This window comes from Tupaia chinensis, unplaced genomic scaffold, assembly GCF_000334495.1.
Source record: "Tupaia chinensis unplaced genomic scaffold, TupChi_1.0 Scaffold149798_1, whole genome shotgun sequence".
Lineage (NCBI taxonomy): Eukaryota > Metazoa > Chordata > Mammalia > Scandentia > Tupaiidae > Tupaia > Tupaia belangeri.
The window spans coordinates 1,457,146-1,477,506 of record NW_006209642.1 but is presented as its reverse complement, the minus strand read 5'-3'; the positions used below and the strand labels follow the sequence as shown (position 1 = coordinate 1,477,506).

The window sequence follows — 20,361 nt, the reverse complement described above, 5'->3', positions numbered from 1 at the left end:
TCAACTTCTTTCTCCTTTCTCTTTAGCAGTTCATTATCTCTCTTCTCTTCCATCTCTGTTATCTTCGACATTATGAGTGCTCTAAATTCCTTATCAGACATTTCCATGATTTTCACTGAATTGCTTGTGGATGAAGAAGAGTTACCCTTTTCCCTTGGAGGAGAGGTATTTTCTCATTTTCCCATATTTCTCATGATCCGGTGGTGATTTCTTGCCATCTGATGGATGCTGTGTTTCTTTCAAATTCTCGAAGTTCAGCTGCTAGCTCGTTTGTTGGAGGCTGAATTATCAGTTGAAAATCTTCATTCCCTGAAAAATCTAGTTCACTGGAGCCATGTGGAACCTTCTTCTGAAGGCCCGGCTTCTTCTGCCTAATTCAAAAATCTTGAAGTGGGGCTAGCTGATGGTGTTACAGTTAAGGCAGCTGGATCCCTCATGGCTGACGGTGCAATCTGAGTTCCAGACAGGTGGCTTGAGAAACACACAGGCAGGGATTGTGGGCATGTGTGTATTCCCAGAATTTTAAGAAGTAAATGGAGAAAAAGGGACTGCAACATGGCCATCTTCTCTGGGAGGTGATTTCTCATGTTCTTACACTCTCTCAGGGGCTCATGCACCCTATAGCAAAACAAATAAAGAAAAAATTCAAACAGGATAACTCAATTAGATTTTTCAGCAAAGCAAGATTTTAATATTATTTTTGGAAATTAGGACACCATCCCAAAGATATGATAATTGTGCTTTCTACCAATATGTAACTACTTCAAGATGTAACACATCTATACCTCTTTTTTTTACTGCCAAAGGGAATGTGTACTAGCCAGAGAGAGAGAGAGGGGAAGCACAGTGCAGGGGTATGGTCACACTGAAGTCTCTTTCATCCATTTCTCCAGGCCATCAAGATTATTATTATTACTTACCAAAGGGCATGTGCATTCAGAGGGAGACAAAGCAAAAGAAAGTGAGAAAACACCTCCCCAGGGAGGATGGTCATTTTATAGTCCCTTCTTCACTTTTTCCCTTCTTTTGGGATTCTGGACACACACACGTGCCCAGCTTTTCTCAAACCACAATGCCTAGGACTTAAACCCACATAGTTAGCCATGCAGGATCCAGCTATCCTAACCACCATGCCGTAGGCTTCCCACCAGGACTTGGGGCACACACATGTGCCCAGTTTATTTTTCAAGCCACTGGAGTAGGATTTGAACAACGGTCAACCATGTGGCATCTGGCTCCTGTCACAGAGTAATTGACCTTTATTACTTTTTGATCAGAATCAGTTGATCAATAATTTCTTCTTATTATTAGATTTAAGTCTTAAAATGTTTCCCATATGTCTCAAGAAGCCATGATTTGTAATTATGGCTATTGATATTTTAATATAATATTTAATATATTTAATATATATATTTAATATATTGATATTTTAAAATATTTGTCAGTTGCATAATAATTGATTTAAAAATAGACACTAAATATTTGTATATCTTTGTTCATTTTTGTGTGCTCTGATATTTTTCTGTTTTCTGTAGAAAAAAAAGGTTATGGGAACCAGCAGTTAGCGTAATGGCTATGTCACCGGACTCCCACGTAGTCGACCACAGTTTGCATCCCAGACCCGGTGGCTTAAAACTCATGCCGGGCACGTGTGTGTGCATGCCCAAGATCCTGAGAGGAGAATGGAGGAGAAGGGATTGCGGCATGACCATCCCCCCAGGGGGGTGATTTCTCACTTTCTGTCTCTATGTCTTTCTCTGTCTGGCGAGCGCACGTGCCCCATAGTGAAAATCTCTCCAAAAAAAAAGTTAACATACTTTCATATCCTCTTTGTTTCCCTGCTGAGTATAAATAATTCTCTTTCTTTTTCTTCATTGCTTCAGCAGCTTAGCAGAGCCAATTGGTATGAATTCTAGGAATACAGTATCAGTTCAAATTTATGGTCACCTTGGATAGTAATGCATGTAACAGAAATGAGGAAGTGGCCCCAGAAGGAAACTAAAAGGGTCAATCTGTAGACAAATGTAGCCAATGATCCCTATGGTAATAATCCTGATGGAATAGCCACGGAGTAACATCTTTTTTCATCTGGAAAGAGAATTCTCCTGGGGATGCCCTGTGCTGAAGCTATACCAGGATTATCTCTGTAATTACTGATATTAAATGGCCATGTCCACAGAGAATTGCTGAGAAAATACTATTTTCAGGGAATAACATCTTAAAGGTCATTTTAAAATACTGTCCTTAAAAGAATTTTTTTTCCAAGAACAGTTATTCACTTTTTCTTTTTTTTTTTTTTAAATTCTTTGATTTAACTTTATTTATTTATTTATTTTAACTTGACCAGAGAAGGACAGAGTGAGAGAGAGAGATAAGGAAAGTGAGAAAGCAAGCCACCAGATCTGGGACTTGAACTGCAGTCAACCATGTGGGAATCCAGTGCCCTTCACCACCATTCTTGCAATGGAGAAAAGTGTTGGAGCAGTCTAAGAGGGTGTTCTGAGAATCACTTAGACTAGTTGATTTTCTTTTTTTGTTTCCTTTTCTTTTCTTTTTCTTTTTCTTTTTTTTTTTTTTGAGAGGTTTTTGCTATAGGGCACGTGGGCTCACTGGAAAGACAGAAAGAGACAGAGAGAGACAAAGTGAGAAATCACCCCCCAAGAGGGATGGCCGCACCACAATCCCTTCTCCTCCATTCTCCTCTTGGGGTCTTGGGCACGCACACGCACCCAGAGTGAGTTTAAGCCACCAGATCCGGGACTCAAACCATGGTCGACTACATGGGAGTCTAGCAACATAGCCATTACGCCAACTGCTGGTCCCAAGTCGATTTTCAAACCATTGAACTGTGCTATATCACCAGACTCCTTAGATGTAGAATTTAAAATCCAAAAACTTTTTCATATATATAATAGATGAGTTCATCTAGAAAACTGCTTAGCTGGCTCCAAATGAAAATATTTTGTGCTTGTATTGTGAGGTTTTACTTTGTTTTTGTTTTTGTTTTGTTTCTGCAAAAGGAAGACTTCAAGGAGATGCTTAGAAATATTTCATTTGGGGAACTGAAATATCTGCCACCACCATGTTTAACACCAGAGAGTGTAAATCCTCAGTTCTAAGCCCTTTTGTTATTTTTCTAGACATCAATCTTGTTTTTTCTGTTTCTAGGAAGGATAAGGAGAAGCTTGTCCTGGATGCTCCAAATAGGTAAGAGTATGATGAGTAAGTCTCACCATGGGCCTCCAATTTCTTTTGGTGAGTAAAGTAGTAAAACAAGGTCAAAATACCAACCTTTGGCATTAGCCCAGCCCTGCTCTTAGAGGCTCTGCCATAGCTGTTGAGCAAGCTCTTCATCTTCCAGCTCTACCTCTGGAACGCTAGTCCATTTGGAAAATTAGAGAATCCTGCTTCAAGCAGAGGGCAGGGACAGTGCAGGTATCTGGGTATTGTCTGGCATGGTGTTTGAAATAGAAAAAAGAGACAGTGAAACATCTTTGCCTGGTTTTTACATCTTGAGAACTTATTTTTTTCTCTCTGTGAAATAGGCTTCAACAAGCAGGCTAACCCGAAATGGGCAAGTATCTCTAGATCTGCCAAGTCCTAGAACAATACCAAACCCACCCAGTTTTTGACTGAAATTCTCCAGACACTGACCCCATACAAATGCAAATCTGAAATAATATAGTGATTTGCTTCTAAAAAAAATCATGAATAATAAAAAGGCATGAAGGGGGAAGGGGGAAATGCTCTCTCTAAATAACTGGAACTATATGAACTCAGTGAAACTAAAAGTTCTGTAAGACTGAAAGCAAAAGAAACTGTACATAGCACTGAGGTCTAGAAGGCAACCAGGTAAATTTGGCGGTGATTCTGAATTCTAGCTGGGATCTCATCAGCTGTGACTGCTATCATAGGATAAAAGGTTGTTGGAGCTGGAATCTGAAGGGCAGAACACTCTAACTGAGATTCAGACAGTAGTAAGGAAGGAATACCAGGGTGGGACCAACTCAACAGGGAAAGCCAGGTCTTCACTGAGCTGAGAATTAAGAAACAATAAGCACGTAGCCATAATTTTCATCATTAAACAGCAGCATGGACAGAAATCCAAAACTGAGATAAAGCAACCTGACCATCTCTGAGAACCAGACCAAAACTGAGGAGATCCTGCTACCCTCAGTCCCCTCATTTATCTTGAAGATGCTATTTGGCAAGGAATGTAGAAGAGAAATAGAATCCCCCCCAAAACCCCAACTAATACAAGGTAAACTGAAGTACCTAGAAAGAAAACTTAAACGGTTGGATCTTACTTCTTCATGCCAAACTGAGTTAAAATTGGCATAGATGTGTGTGTGTGTGTGTGTGTGTGTGTGTGTGTGTGTGTGTGTGTGTGTGTGTGTGTGTGTGTGTGTGTGTGTGTGTGTGTGTGTGTGTGTGTGTGTGTGTGTGTGTGTATGTATGTATGTATGTGACTACTCAGAAGATAAAAAGAAGCTGCTTTTCTTAGCACATTTGAGTTGCAGTAGAGTCCATTTGCAATCTCTCAGTACACAACTTTTAGCTACAGAAGGGAACATTTTATCCATGAGAAGATTGAAGCATAGAAAGCTTAAATGTCTTTGCAAGGTTAAAGCCAAAAATAGAATGGTTATTTCAACTACACTTGACCTTAGCAGAAAGCAGGTCCTCTTCACCTAATACAAGTATCTCAGTTCCTCAGCAAGGACACTTTTCCCTGCACTTTGAGTCTCTAAATCACTCTTCTTTTCCCATCTCGAATTCTAGGTAATGATGCCACTCTTTATTATGCTCATGACTTGTGTCTGATATTACAAATACAATGAACTTAAACTATATTTACAAGTACAGATAGCTAGAAAATGTAAAAGTTATTTTATATCAGATCACCTATGAATAATTCAAAGAGGAAACCAAAGTCATCTGCAGAGTTTGAACAGGTATCTTTGGCAAGAATGGAAGGTAGATGGGACCAGTAGTTAGCGTAATGGCTATGCCGCTGGACTCCCATGTAGTCGACCACAGTTTGAGTCCTGGACCCGGTGGCTTAAACTCACGCCAGGCGCATGTGCATGCGTGCCCAAGATCCCAAGAGGAGAATGGAGGAGAAGGGACTGTGGCGTGACCATCCCCCCTGGGGGGTGATTTCTCACTTTTTGTCTCTGTCTCTCTCTGTCTTTCTGGAGAGTACACGCACCCTATAGCGAAAACCTCTTCAAAAAAAAAAAAAAATGGAAGGTAGAAAGGAGAAATTCCAAACCACAATCCCTCTTGTATAGTTCTGATAATATTGATATAGCTTCCCCAGTTTAAGGTTTATTAAGACAGTAAAAACTCTGGTGAAAATAAAAGGGGAGAATATATCAACTAACAAGAAAATGCTTACAAGAAGAATGACCACTCAGACTTTGTGACAACTGCTTGGTTCTATGGGTGATCAAAATAGGAAGGCAATGGGGCCACCAGGTGGTGCAGGGGTTACAGTGCCAGACTCTCACATAGCCTACCATGCTTTGAGTTCTGAACCTGGCAGCTTGAAACTCACTCTGGGCACATTTGCGTGGATGCCCAAAATCTTGAGAGCAGAATGGAGGAGAAGAGATTTTGGCATGATCACGCCTCCTGGGAAGTGATTTTTCACTTTCTCTCTGCCTGTCTCTCCAGCGAGTGCATGTGCCCTATAGCAAAAAATCTCTCTTGAAAAAAAAGGAAGGTAACTTGGATATATGACAATGCTGACTAGGAGACATTCTACTCCAGTCATCACTTCATTTCCTTTTATTATAATTTGAGTTTCTCCTGAATATCAAAGACATCATTATTTTCAGCCCAACCACTGTGGTACAGGTAGTAGTGTACTAACCCTCAGTACTGGAAGCCACATGACCAACCACAGGTTTGTGTCCCTACTTGTCATGAAACACACAGGGCACAGGTACCCAAGATCCTAACTGACTGGAGGGCTTGGGGACTGGGATCACAGCATGATAAGGTCCTGTTGTGGGTTCCTAATTCTCTTGCCTTCTCTCTCCTGAAAGAAATAAAATAAATTTAAAAATTTAAATACCCAGTTTTTCCAACAATTACTCTTTCTGTGTAGCTTTTCAATAATTAATTAGATTCTTATTCAGCATAGGCTTTCTGCAAAACCATCAGGTCTTTTTATAATAGTTTGTAATTTATAATTTTCCTTTAGAAATATTCTTTCCTGTCATTCTCACTGTACTCCATGTGATGGATGATACAGATGAGAAATTGTGGTTCTCAGAATTAAAGAGATTTCTGCAAGGTCACGTTACTGGAACATGAGGAGCTGGGATTCAAAACCCAGCCTTCCAACTGCAAATACCCTTTCCACTCTGATTCCTTCCTAAATTTATATGACTTACAACAGGACAATGACTCCCTAACCTTAACTCTGCCCTAACAAATTATTCACACTTTTTCTTTATCATCAAAAAGTAGTTTGTCAAGAATCACTGTCAAAACTTCTTAATCTGGTGAACTGTATTGCCCTTCTAAATTTAACTCTATACCAAATTATGCACAGACAGAGATTCTGTGGCCTGTAGGCCTGAGATGCTAAAATGTTCTGTAATGCCTGACAGACCTTTTTGACCCATCACATTTAGTCACATCAATCACATCACCTCAAAAAACACAATGTAAAGAAAATAATGTAATCTGATTGATGTGAACAGATGTGACATGGGACAATTAAGTTTCAATTTAAGGACCCAAGGAGAAAAACACCTGGATGCTCTATAAGGTTCACTAAACAAACACTCCATTGCTAACAGTGTAAATACAATTTATGATTTTGTTTTCCCAAGTGGGATAGAGAAAAAATACAATATATGTAAATAGTGTAATGTGTGTTTATAATGTGTGTGGGCAGAAAATTTCCTCTGAGTGTCTCAAATCTAGTATTTCCTATTATATTCCAGAGCCAATCACAATCTAGCAATACTAACCCATGGAGAAAAAAATAATATGTTTCAGGAAATAAATTATTTATCATTTTTATACATATGGATGAGAGTTATTTCAAAATAACTCAATATATTACTTTTTTTCTTTTTGAGTTTTTTTGCGATAGAGTGCGTGCGCTCACCAGAAAGACAGAGACAGAAAGCAAGAAATCAGGGAGCATGGCCACACTACAATCCCTTCTCCTCCATCCTCCTCTCAGGATCTTGGGCACGCATGCACACGTGCCCAGTGTGAGTTTAAGCCACCAGGTCCAGGACTCAAACCACAGACAATTACATGGGAGTCCAGCAACATAGCCATTACTCCAACTGTTGGTCCCCTCAATATTTTACTTTTAAAAATATAGAGGATTTTAATATAAATGAAATGTGAATGATACTTTATTGAGACTATTTCCCAAACATTTCAGATTATAAATTTTTAAGGGCATTTACATTGTTATCAAATGTTCTGAGCAGTCCTTTCATTTTTTTTTTCTTTTTCAGTTTATTTATTTACTTCTTCTGAAGGAGAGAGAGAGAGAGGAAGAGAGAGACAGCACCTCTAAGAGGGTTTTGATGCCACCTCCAGTCTGTAGTGAGTCCCAGATCATGGACAATTGTGTTCAGGGATGTCTCCATGCTTGAACCAGGAAACTTTCCAAGTGTGCTTGCCTTGCGTAGTGTCATCTTTTACCACTGTGTTGTCTGGTCTCCCTGAGGTCTTCTTTTTACTGAATTTTACTACATAAAGTTCTTTGTTTGTTTGTTTGTTTGTTTTTTGAGAGATCTTTCCTGTAGGGCAAGTGTGCTCACAGGAGAGAGAGAGAAAGACACATAGAAAAAGTGAGAAATCACCACCACCACTGTACCCCTTCCCCCAGGAGGATTGGCTGTGATTCCTTCTCATTCATTCTTCTCTTAGGATTTTAGGCACACATGTACACATGCCTGGCATGAGTTTCAAGCCACCAAATCCAGGACTTGAACAGTGATCAGTCATGCGGGAGTCCACACCTTAACCACTATACCACCTGCTGGCCCCTACTACATAAAGGTTTTTTTTTTTTAGAGAGGTTTTTTTTTTTTTTTCCTAGACAGAGAGAGACAGAAAGCGAGAAATCACCCCCCGGGGGGATGGTCACCGCAATACCTTCTCCTCCATTCTCCTCTCAGGATCTTGGGCATGCACGTACATGCGCCCGGCATGAGTTTTAAGCCACTGGGTCCAGGACGCGAACCGTGGTCGACTACGTGGGAGTCCAGCGACATAGCCATTAGGCTAGCTGCTGGTCCCCCTACTACATAAAGTTTTAAGCCTCTGTAAAACACACAATAAAATGTATTGGAAGCTGAATCCATTTTCTCCTCCCATCCACTGTATGACCCCATTGCAGTGCTGCACATGCCCAATTATGTCCCCACAAATAAAATCTGACTTACCACCTTTAAAAAAGAATATGTCCATATAAACATACATACACACACACATTAAAGCTACCAACATTTTTCTAGCATGTTTTAGTTTGCCTCATGTATTAGAGGTGTGACATTTGCATATTTAAATATCTTGGTGTAGAGAACAATAATTTATCACCAATCTGAGACTTTTAAAGCATATTTTTATTTTCCCTTTTTAAAATTTCTCTCTTCCCATCTCTAATATCGTTTCCATCTTGCTTTCCTTGCTTTATTTTTTGTTTTTTATCAATTATTTCTTTTATGAGAAGCCCCCAGGAATTCAATGCCTACCTCTTAGACGCTGTCCTTGGGCCCCTCATGAACAGTTAGTGCTTCCCAGGAAGCAGGTGCACAAAGACAAGCTCTGGAGACAATTGTGCTCCATGTCAAGGTAGCTGTGTAACCTCAGTCATATGACTGAATTTTGTGTCTGAGGTTTCCTAACTTTATATCTGAGATGCTTACAAATACACATCTTGTGGAGAGAGAGGGTATGTAAGAAAGTACTCCCCAGGAAGGATGGCCATGCCACAATCCCTTGTCCTCCATTTGTCCCCTCAGGATTTTGGACACACATGCACATACATCTGGCATATCTTTCAATATGGGATTACGGACTCCAATCACAATGTCATCCATATGGGATCCAGTTGCCTTAACCACCATGCCATTGACTGGCCCAAAGTTCTATATTTTTAAGGTATCATTTTCTGAGCCTCAACAGGACTTTGAATTTGCTTTACAAATTGTATATTATTAGGGTTTTATTTTTGTTTCATTTTGTTTCATTTTTCTCTAAAACAATATTAGTTTAATTCTTTCCTGTTAATTAAACTTCTTTTGTGTTGTTGTGGTCATCATGTTTGCAAGTAAGGAAGTTGCTGCCAACCTACTGCAATGTACAAAGTAGAGTATTCTCTACAACCCTCAAAGTAACTTGGGTCCCATGGACCATAGATGTTTCTATTAAATAGAGTAATTCATATTTAAGTCACTTCCTGAAGAAAATCACTGCAAAGAATAACTCCAAGTTTTCTAAAATGACTGACAAAAGGGTAGCAGTAATAGCAAGTGAGACATAAAATCCTGGAATGAAAGAGCTTAGGGAGTAGGCCAGCCCATGGTATAGTGGTTAAGGCAGCTGGATCTCATGTGACCAGCTGTGTGGTTCGAGTCCTGGACCTGGCGGCTTGAGAAATTCACTGGCATATGTGCATGCATGCCCCAAATCCCTAGAGGAACAGGAGAGGAGATGGGAAGGGGTTGTGGCATGATCATCCTCCAAGGGAAGTGCTTTCTCACTCTCTTTTTCCCTCTCACACTCTGGGGAGTTTTGCCCTCTGGCAAAACTAAACAGAGGAAGAGAGAGAGCATGAGATTAGAGATCAAAGAATTTAACAGTTCCCATTCATTCATGAAGAGATTTTTTTTCCTGAAGAGATTTTTGTAAGAGGTCTCATTTGTGAAAGGCTTTGCTGCTCATCCCTGATAATTCCATCTTGCCAGATAGCATCTTTTGATCCAATTTCCACTCTTTTCTCCCTAATTGTAAACTTTCAGGCTGTTTCTTACTTTCTTCGCCATTATTCCAGTGTTGTGACATTGGTTGTCCTTGTCTACACTCATTTGTTGACTGGGATGAACACTATTCATTCCATTCATAACCTCAAGAAGAGCCATGGGGAGGGGGATGAGAAGGGCTAAGGGATAAAGGGCTTAACAGACTCAAGAATGTAAGTTTCTATGTTGAAAACTATGTATTGGTATATTGTAATATCCTTGGTTTGATTATCACACACTGCATGAATGCTTTGAAAAATCATACAGTGCACTATAAAGATATACAACAAATAAATGTAAAGAAGAAATTATAAAAAATAAAAATTAAAAACAAAAAATATATTCTCTACATACCAAGCAGAGAGTATCTTTATCTTCTGAAGTCTCAGGTCTTCAGGAGATCTTGGGTTTCAAAGACAGGGGTTCTCAACGAGGGCAATTTTGCTCCCCTAAAGACATTTTTGATAGTCATAGCCGAGAGAAGGGCATACCAGTCTAGCGGGAAAAGGCCTGGAATGTTGCAAAACGTTGTACAAATCACGGGAAAGATTTCATCGATAAAAAATTATCTGGTCTGAATTGTCAGTTGTGCTGAGGCTGAGAAGTCCTGAGCTAAGATACTAAATGTATTGATAGCTTTTCTCACTTTCAAGCCCCACAGATTGACACTTCTCTCCACTGGGATCGCAAAACCATCTTTTCCAGATGACATGACACATGTTCTTATTAACGAAGGCCTCACCAGTTTCATGCTCAGTGTACTCTCGGTTGCAAATAAAGAGCGTGAAGTAACCAAGGCATTCCTTAGCCCAACCAACCCTGCTGCTCCTCATCCTAGCCTGATTTCTCCCTCTAGTGGCAGGCATTGCAAATGCAGGTGAAAGGACCGCAGTCGGGTTCACTGGCATATGAACAGGAAGGACGTTAATGGGAATTGGAGGACTATATTCAGTACACTATTTCTAACTCTGTGGGGAACGTTAGAAAATTTAAAGAAACAACATGAGGCCAACTTGAAAGAAGTTTTCTTGCAGTGTAAAATTATGCACTTCTCATGAACATAGATATGAATAATCTACTACTGTTAAGTATAACTCATCTGTGTCTCTTTAGCATTTGAAAAACCACATCTGGGATTATGAACATAAATTTGAGCACAGACATTTACTAGCTGTATGACCTTGGGCAAGTAACTTCCCAAAGCATCAATTCCTTTATTTGTTAAAAAAATAATAATAATAAAACAAAGAAGAATAAAAAGTTCCTTCATCTATGTAATACCCCCTACCTCATAGGATTTAGTGAAGAACTAAGTGAACAGTTTGTGCATGAATTACTAAAGTCAGTGCTTAGGATTGAATGAAGGGCAGATATTATATATTAGTATTAAATTAATTGAACCAACTATGATCCAATCTATAGACAGGCAGTGTCTGCCACCTACTTGCTTTACATTAGGAGGAGAAAGTAAGATGTGGACAGGGCCTCTTCTTGATGCTGCTCAAAAACCACCCTAGGCCATTGCAGCACAAAGCTGCCAGCTAGTAACCCTGTATAAAGTTCTCAGTGGTTACTTCTGACAACCCCAAAAGAGGCCAGACTAGTGGCCCATTCCAGTTTGTTTTGACTCCCAACCAGAGGAGACTGAGTGGATTGACCTGCTTTTGTTTCAGAGAGCTCTTTGCCCAGGTCAATGACTTGGTAGGCACAATGAATCAATCCCCAGCCACTCTGGAAGGGTTTGACCTCACGACCACTTCAATACCATCTGATACTGCCTCTCCTCTCCTTTTAACATTTAAAGGATACTCTGTTCATAAAAATAAAAACTAAACTAAGCAAAAACAGACTTTAGTTACTCTAAAGGAAAAGAGAGATTAGGAGTTCTCTTAATAATCTCTTGACATGGAGGTTCACTTTTTTTTTTTTTTTTTCTGAGAGGCACAGAATCAGAGACAGAGAAGGAGAAAGCACTGCCCCCAATGGGATATGGTCACCTGTGATCCTTCTCCATTTCTTCATCCTGTTGAGATTTTGGAGCACACACACACACACACACACACACACACACACACACACACATACCTAGCGTGTTTTTTCAAGCTGCTGGGACCAGGATTCTAAACTGTGCAATTGGCCACATGGGATCCAGCTCTCTAGCTCCCATAACCACTAAGCCACTGGGCTGGCCCTAGAAATTCACTGTTTAACTATTGGTTCAACTATATGCCTATGTTACATACTCTTTTCTGTATGTGTATTATATTTCACAGTTAATTTTAAAACATAGTATATTGGGACCAACAGGTGGCGTGGTAGTTAAGGGAGCTGGACATGGCTGACCGCAGTTTGAGTCTTGGACCTGGCGATTTGCTTTCTCACTTTTCCTCTCTTTCTCTCTTGCTGTGACCCTCTCTGGTCAAAATAAAATAAAATAAAATAAAATAAAATAAAATAAAAAAAGTTAAATCAAATAATTCTTTCAAAAAAAACATACTATATCACTAATAGTTTTGATTGCACAAAGGATGCTGTCACTTTAAGAAAAGCTGGGATACCAATGGCTGAGTCTTTGAGAAGAACTATGCTGTTGAAGCCAGCAGGTGCCCTGGTGGTTAAAGGCACTGAATTCCCATGTGGCCAACCACAGTTTGAGTCCTGGACTTGAAGGCTTGCTTTTTCACTTTCCCTCTCTCTCTCTGTCTTTCTCTGGTCAAATTAAAATAATAATAATAATAAAATAATAACAAATGGAATTAAATAAATTCTTTTTTAAAAAAGAACTATGCTGTGAATGAGAGAAAAATTCTAATAATATTTAACCAATTTTTGACATATTTTTCTTTTTGTACATGCTCAGGAGTGATAATTGATTTTTTAAAAAAATCAGTATTTCAATCCAAATTATTTAAGTAAATATATAATAAAAATTTCTAGGTCATAATAAGGAAAAAATAATCTCTCATATGTCTGTCGTTCCCTCCACCATAATCCTGATAGTGACCCAGTCAGTCTTATGTAGCCAAGGTCACTGCTACCATTTGGCCTTAAAGACCATTCCATATTCTCTCTTAGCAGAATCTTGGAAACTTCTGTCTACCTCTCTTTTTGTAGGAGTTGGCCACGGTAGTCTCCACTGAGGCTTGGAGGTACCACCTCCCAAGATAATGACCTCTCACGAAACTTGAAGTTTCAGGAAATGGCAACCAAAAATTCTCACCAGAAAGATCCTATAACCAGAAATGTTGGCAACCCTCTATTTTACCTGAACCAGTAGGCGGAATGAATATTATCAATACATGACTGTGTGGAAGATAAATGAAGTCTGGCCCAGTCTCAGTGGTGTAAGCATATGCAGTGCAATGCTCTGCAATGCTAGAAGCCATATGAAATATTGGGGTTTGACTCCCGGATTGACTTGTACACGAGGATGCACTCACACAGCTGTGACCCTGCTACGGGAAGGCTGGGGAGGATTTCAGCATGAGACGTTATTGAGAATACCTATCTTTCTACCTTTCTCTCTCATGAAAGAAAGAAATTAATTCTGAATGTGTTTAATATAGGTTATCCTTAACATTAGTACTATATTTATTTAAGCATTAATCATATTTCTGAAATTCTGCAGAAAGACCATTTTTGAAAATTATTTTTGATTGCAATTGAATGCTACTGTTCATAAGCATAACCTTTTGCACAGGATGACTTTGACAGAATTGCTGACATTCATTTAGTCTTTGTTTACTTAAAGAATAATTAACATATTCTAATCACAGTAAAAACCTGTTCACTGACCCATGATAATTTAAAAGCTCTCTTACCTTCCTAATTTTAGAAAATGCCTTTAGGGGTTATTTTTTTAAACCCTCCAACAATTCATAGGTGGCTGAATGAAAGAACAAATGAATCACTCTGTCAATCAACAGATTTTATTTATGGCTCTTATAGGAGGACAATACCTTCACGGAGCAAGTAGAACTGACAAGTGATTTCACAAGAGACACAGTAAATGAGATGGTATATATAAAAGCACCTTAAAATGATGCTTGCACTTCATAAGGATTAAGTAAAATGATTAGAATTTCAATCTAAATGCAGGGCACCTATCAGTGGCTCATTGTAACATATGTAAAAATATGGAAATTATAAAAGAAAATAATATTTAGAGTAAAAATTTCTACCATAAAATAAGCACTCTAAAATGTTTACTTCATAGATAAGTGAATTCCAAAAGTTCTCAGAGCTTATTATATTAGATGATCATAGATTTGCTTCTTGAGTATTTTTTTAGAGAGGTTTTTGTTATAGGAAGTGTGTGCTTGCTGAAGAGACAGAGACATCACCCCTGGGGGATGGCCATGCCCTAGCCCCTTTTCCATTCTCCTCTTGGGATCTTGGGCACATGCGCACATGCACCCTGCATGAGTTTTAAGTCACCAGGTCTGGGACTCGAACCGCAGTTGACTACATGGGGGTCCAGCAACATAACCATTACACCATCTGCTTGTCCCTGTTTCTTATGTATTTTTTAAAAAGATAAGCTTATGCTATATATATTGCCTTATATTCTGCCTTCACAGCTATGTATTATAAAATATCTTTTCTTCGTAAGTGCTAAAAGTTACTTGAAAACATAATTTAATGCCTCTCTACTACATTCTTATATTTCTTAATTTACAATTCCCTTGTTATTGGACAATGGAATTATTCATTTTTGTTCATTTACCTTTTTTTGAGCTTTTAAAAGCATTAAAGCTGTAATAAATACTTGAATATAATCTTTGCAGTTTAAAATTGATTTATGGGTGTGTTATTAAAGGGTGAAAATGTGCAATGAAAATCTGTTGATTGTTCCTGACTGTTCTTCCTATCTCTTTCTTCGGGTCTCATCACCACACTTTGGAAAATCACCTTGTATTCCAAGTGGTTTGTGTAAAGCCACCTTTATCCTGGCAACAAGGTGTGTGCAGGGCTCAAGCATGGACAGCCAGGGTATCGTACCCTCCTGGCTGCCGCAATTACTGAAGAATTAATATGAACCCTAATTCAGTCACAGAGGCTCATTCCTAGGTTTTCTCAGGAATCACCATAGAAGAGGCATTCCCATTCAGTAGGGACCACTACCTAAGCCCAACTTTCTAGCAACCACTGAAGAGAGCTTGCCTTGATATGAGGTTAACCCAGAGTAAAGGCTGAAGCTACTGGAGAAAAGAGGCAGCTTTCTATTAACACAATTTCAGTAACACAATCCATCCTGCAGCTAGGATATATAGCAATTTCCTTTTGGGCCTGAACTGGTAGAAGGTAGGATTTTCTATCATTTGCAACCGTCAGGGACCATATTGATGAAGAGTATACGCATGTTTAAGACTGAAGCTTTATTGCTAAAGAATTTTTTTAAAAATCATAATTCGTATACACAATAGCATTGAAAAAGAGTATCATCACTCCTTTACTGTTTTATATTGCTACTTTATAATCTGTATTATTTTTATATGAAAAATGTTATTTTATTTAAATCTGTATTTCTTTTTTTTTTTCCGAGAGATTTTCGCTATAGGGCACGTGCACTCGCCACACAGACAGAGAGAGACATAGAGACAGAAAGCAAGAAATCACCCCCCAGGGGGGATGGTCATGCTGCAATCCCTTCTCCTCCATTCTCCTCTCGGGATCTTGGGCACGCACGCACACGTGCCCGGCGTGAGTTTTAAGCCACCGGGTCCGGGACACGAACCACGGTCGACTATGTGGGAGTCCAGTGACATAGCCATTACACTAACTGCTGGTTCCCAAAATCTGTATTTCTTAAATAGCTAGTGGTGGTAATTTTTAAATATATTAGCCATTTTTACTTTTTAAGATACTTTGCTTATTTGTTTTTTAATAATTGTCAGTTAGCATTTGTGCTAACGAGAGAAAGAGAGAGGCCCCCCCCCGCCCCCCGATGTGGCATAGTCATACCACAATTCTTTTTCTTCCATTTCTCCATCCTTTCAGAAATATAGGTATGCATGGGACCAGCAGTTAGTGTAATGGCTTTGTCGCTGGATTCCCATGTAGCTGACCCGGTTCGAGCCCCAGACCTGGTGGCTTAAACTCACGCTGGGTGCATGTACATGCGTGCCCAAGATCCCGAGAGGAGAATGGAGGAGAGGGGATTGTGGTGTGGCTATCCCCCCTGGGGGGGGATTTCTCGCTTTCTGTCTCTCAGTCTCTCTCTGTCTTTCTGGAGAGTGCACGTGCCCTACAGCAAAAACCTCTCAAAAAAAAAAAAAAAAGAAATATAGGTATGCACACATATGCACTATGCATGTTCTTTTTCAAGCTTCTGGGGTCAGGACTTGAACTACAGTACCCATGTAGGACCTGGGTCCCTATGTAAAACACTTGACTGCTGCACTGTTGGGCTTCCTCTGTTACTGCTACTAATGTCGTTTTATGCAACCCAAGTTAGTGTTCTACTAGTTTTCTTTTTATTTATTTTCAATCTGCATTACAAACATTTCTTACTCTGTTATTTGACTTTTGTATATGTAAATTATAGTATAAATTTCTCCAATTCAAACTTGAGGAAAAGAGATCTGATAAGAAAAGCAATTCTATACTCTTAATTATATTTATATTTATGTTCATATTTATTCTTGTTTATACCCATCTATATTCTTATTTAATTCAGTAGAAAGCATAAGTTTTTGTGTACAGAATAATAAGCATGGCATCTCTTTTTCAATATTTTAGTACTATTTCTAATAAAAATAAATGCTGATATTGAATATATACATGATAATCTAGACATTTCTTATTCCTCTTACAATTCCTTGAAGAAATGTATCAGAAGTAATAATGGAATTCTCAAGGGAAGACAGTTTAAGTGATGAAAAGGCTATTAACACCAGTTTTATTAAGTCTTTAAAATGATAGCAACAAGGATTATAAAACCTCTCCTAAAAGTCAAAGCCAGCAAGTGCCATCAGACTAAACTTAATTGAACTTAATTGAACTCTCTAAACTCATTTTATCTAAGCTGTTTATACTGCATCAAATTCCTCAAAAATGCAATGTTGTCTAATATGTATATGCCACACTACTTGAGAAGAGAAACAAAATTATATAATGCAAGTTATTATCATCCTAGGGGAAGTGGATAAAATGGCCTTTCAGCAAACACTTTATAAAAAGCAATGGCTTTAATATTTGGTTATATACATATAGGGTGCTGTGATAAGGTGAATATAAATTTTATGATACTAATATGACACTGTACATTGTTGAAAAGAGCCATTATTTATCTCTTTCACTGAGTTTTTGAGGGAAAGCAATACACTGTGTTTCATTAAGGTGAACAAGATCCCAGAGACTCTTCATAACATTGCCATGTTATTAGTACTCTTGTGACCATACTTCAAAGAGAGATTATAGCAATACTGAGTTGGTTTGGGGGTCTTTATTTTCCCAGAGATGTGAGTTCTTATGGTCCAAGACCCCAGAGTATTCAATGTCATATCCTCAAAGCACTGCATTGCTGGACACTAACAGGCAGCAACAATTATTTATTTTAATAAATAGATGAATGAATGAGGAACCAAATAAGGCCAGCTCACTCCTGTTTTGTAGGGAAAAGAGTACAAGCATATGTGTATTATACTGAATAGTGCTATTATTTTGGCATCAGCACTGCTTATTATTACAATAACAAATTTACTTTGATTGAGTTATTATGTGATAGGCACTAAATCTACACTACCATAATCATTACAACAAACTCAAGGTGGATACTACTATAACCCACCCCCCCCCTTTACAGATGAGAAAACTAGAGAAATAGAAAAGCTATAAGGCTAGCACCATAGCTCAATAGTAAAGCTGTGTGTGTTGGGAGCCAGGTCCAAATATTGGCCCTGAGGCTTGAAAAACACACCAGGTATGTGTTTATTCATGTCCTAAATAGTGAAAAAATGAAGAAATGGAGGAAAAAGGATTGTGGCATGACCATACCCCACTGAACACCACCCACTGAGGGGCTTTCTCTTCCTCTCTCTCTCTCTCCTTCTCTCTCTCTCCCTCTCTCTCTTTCTGGTGAACATGTTTCCTCTGGCATTAAAAAATGAAAGAAAGAGAAAAGAAAAAGAGAGAAGAAAAGAAAAGAGAAGAGAAAAGAAAAGAAAAGAAAAGAAAAAAGAAAAGAAAAGAAAAGAAAAGAAAACAAAAGAAAAGAAAAGAAAAGAAAAGAAAAGAAAAGAAAAGAAAAGAAAAAGAACGACTATGAAGGTCTACATGGGAGTTAAGGTGTCTGGATCACACATAGCACATAGTTAGGTCTGAATTCCTGATCTGGTACTGAAGTTTGAATCCCTGATCCAGTGTGTGTATGTGTGTGTGTGTGAGTGTGTGTGTGCATGCCCAGCACCTTGATAAGAGGGCATTGCTGTGTGGCCATCTACCCTGAGAAGTGCTTTTTCACTTTTTCCTCTCTATCTTTCTGTCTTCTTGGAGTATATATGTGCTGTGTAGCAAATTTGAAAAGAAAAAGAAAAGATGGGAAAAAAGAATAACCATATAGAAAGGCAGGGACTTTGAATAGAAGCCCCCTCCCCCTTTTTTTTACCTAAGTGACTTGTCCAAACATTGTAATTTAACAAGACAGCCAGGATTAGAACCTAATTTTTCAGGTGGTTAGGCAAAAAGATCCCTCAATACAGGTGTACTTCAGAAGCAACTACAGATCTTCCTAAAAACACAGTTCCTTAACTGTTCTTTCTCTAAAATTCTAATTCAGTATACCTCTGGTGGATTCCAGCCATCTCCATTAAAATAAAGTCATCAATTCAATGTCATATTCTGCCAATTTTTGTGCCACTGTTGCAGACTAAGTGGCCTACTATTGGGTCTTCAGAAAAGTCTTGATGCATTTTTACAGTGAAAAACAGAAAAATTTATCATGATTTTTCCAATGACCCAATAAAAAGTTAGAGGGATCTCAATGCCATCGTATATGTCAAAGCCTTTTTAAATTATGTTTAGACCAGGATTTTCATGGTAACAATGCTTTATGCTGTTCCCCAGGGTCTGCTGCCCCGTCATTATGGGCTGTGTCCAATGATGGAAAGTTTAGCATATCTGAAGGGATTGCTACATGATCACATCCTATGGAGGAGTCTTTCTTTCTCTCCTTCTTTTTCTGTATCTCTGTCTCTCTCTGGTGAGAGCATGTGACCTTGGGCAAGTTAAAAATTAAAAATAAATATAAACTTGGACAGAACTAACATTTGACAGTATATTTTGCTTCAATAATATTCTTCCACTAAGAGTATCATTTACTAAAACAATACTTAACATGTACTTCTACACACTTACATATCTATGTATTTTTCTAAATATTAGCTAACTGGCAGTAATCAATCCTGTAGTACATGTAATTAGGAGGCCAAACTTAGGAATTGAATAGATCAAGCTTTATCTTTTAGTACTGTGACTTACCTTCCCAGAAAATCTGTTTGCTCATCTGCTAAATAGATACATAATACTTACCTCATTGGATTGTTATAAGGCTTAAACAAGATAACATATTAATACGGTGAATAGAAAGAGTGGATTAAATGTTCAAGGAGTGTACATAGCGATTTTTTTTTTTAGTTGCCATTGGCATCTAATTATTATCCAACAATGCTAGTACTAAAATGAGAAAGTCAAGTACATCTTTAGACCACTTAGCTACGATTTATATATAACTGATAAAACTTTTTCTTTTTTCTTAATTTGCTATAGCGCACATGCACTCACAAAAGAGAGAGTGAGAAAGCATTCCCAAGGGGATGGCTGCACTACAGTTCCTTCTCTTCCATTCTCTCCTCTAGATTTTGGGCATGCATACCTGCCTGGCATGTTCTTCAAGCAGCCAGGACCAAGACTCAAAACTGATAGTCAGCTATATGAGGTTTGACCATCTTAACCACTGTGCCACCGACTGGCCCCTGAACTTACTATTTTTGTAAAAACAATTTTTATGACCCACCTGTGTCTGGAAAAAAAATAAATTCATGTATTATTGGGTCATGTTTCATGGATAAAATAGTTTCTCCTTTAAATGTTGTGGTTCTAAGACACTTCTTTAGCTCACAGTTGGTAATCAATTCTGTATACAAAGAATCTAGAGTAACTTTTATTATTATTATTATTATAAAACAACTTTGATAGGAAAAGGCAATGTTTTTTAAAAAAATCTCATGAGAACAGTCCCACTTTCAATAACGATGGAGTAAGATCAAACCAAGCTGAGCCCTCCATGGAAAATCACAAAACCCGGACCTAATGCAAGCAGCAGCTACCTGAATCACTGAGACTTAACAAAAGC

General features: G+C 38.5%; 1 long non-coding RNA gene across 1 annotated transcript in view; it reads left to right on the top strand.

Annotated features, from left to right (window-relative positions):
- LOC102488149 (uncharacterized) overlaps positions 1 to 3,203 on the top strand; it is a 26,046-nt gene extending 22,843 nt beyond the window's left edge. Inside the window, exon 3 of the long non-coding RNA XR_337783.2 lies at positions 3,169 to 3,203. This is a non-coding gene — a long non-coding RNA (uncharacterized LOC102488149). The remainder of the gene's footprint in view (positions 1 to 3,168) is intronic.
- The last annotated feature ends 17,158 nt before the right edge of the window (positions 3,204 to 20,361 follow it).